Here is a 1,362-nt window from a genome sequence, read left to right as displayed (position 1 = left end):
CGGTTCTGACGCTGACCCAGAACCTGCTCCTGAGGAAACTTTTCGCCTGACAGTCCGTGGAGGGAGTGCCCCGGCCCACAGGTGATGCATGGCACACAGGGGACCGCCAGGACCCCAGGCCACCCGTGTCACCGCTGGGAACAGGAGGTGCAGCCCCGAAAGCTGCAGGACTGGCAAAGCACATGTATGATGCGAGACCCTCACCATGGCCTCCGGCCCTGCCAGTACCTGGGGCCTTTGGCTTCCCCATGGAGAGGGATGGAGGGTGGGCAGCTGGCAGCCTTGGCACCTTTACCCAGCGCTCCTGGCCATGACACAGGGTGGCCACACACCCCGAAAAGGCACCGAGGTGCTGAGCAAGATCTGTGCGTGTTGGAGAGCCCCGGGGCTGCAGGACCCTACGGGAACCCCAAACCCGGCTCACGCATGGGAGGGGGCTTGGGGTGCTCCTGGCATGGGGCTGCCTGGGGGTGGGAAGGCAGAGTGCCCCCCGGGGTGGTGGCGAGGCAGGAGCAGGCTGCCGGCGTCGCGGCTGGCTCGGCGCTTATTTGGTTTATTTGGGTCTGGTGGGGAATGGCCTGGGGGGGTGCGGGGACAGGGACACGCTCTATACGGGGAACACGTGTCTGATGCGTGACGCCCACCTGCCTCCGCAGGCTGGCACCCGCACCGGGGCTACTGAAACACCGCGGCTAACGCAATGCCGACACACACACGCACAGCTACCGCTACACACCGACACATCTACAATGCTGATGGCTGGCCGTCAGGGAGGCGCCTCGAAGGGACCCCAAGGCCACCCAGGATGGGGCTGGGGGACACGGAGCATCCCTGCGAAGGGCCCCGGGACACACCTCTCCCTGCGCTGCAGTGCCTGTCCCCACAGCCGAGCCAGGGCCACCAGCACCTCTGGCAGCAGGACCAGGCAGGTCCCCCACTCCAAACCACCCTGGGGGGATGCCAGGACCCTGGAGGGGTGGGAATGCCCTTCCCCTGGTGGTGGCTCCATCCGGCCCCACAGTGGGAGTCAGGTACGGAGCAGTCTGTGACCGGAGGAACCATCAGCCCCAAAACAGGGAGGCAGAGCCCTGGGGAGCAGGTTGCCTACTGTCCCCAGCACCCCACTGCCCGGGAAGGGTCAGAGGGGCTTACACACACCCAGAGCCCCTGGGGAATTGGGGGCATGGGGGACCTCAGTAGCTGCTTCAAGCAGTGGTCCCTGCCACGGCCACGTCCCCAGAGCTGGCAGCTCGGGATGGCCGGGGTCCCTGCAGGCAACCCACATAGCACAGCCATACCTGAGCGCAGCCCCTGCCCCACAAATGCAGCCTGCGGCGGGCGCCGCGCCGGCGCCGCGCGCGC

The sequence above is a fragment of the Charadrius vociferus genome, unplaced genomic scaffold (assembly GCF_000708025.1).
Source record: "Charadrius vociferus isolate BGI_N301 unplaced genomic scaffold, ASM70802v2 scaffold259, whole genome shotgun sequence".
Classification (NCBI taxonomy): Eukaryota; Metazoa; Chordata; class Aves; order Charadriiformes; family Charadriidae; genus Charadrius; species Charadrius vociferus.
This window is presented reverse-complemented; position numbering follows the sequence as displayed.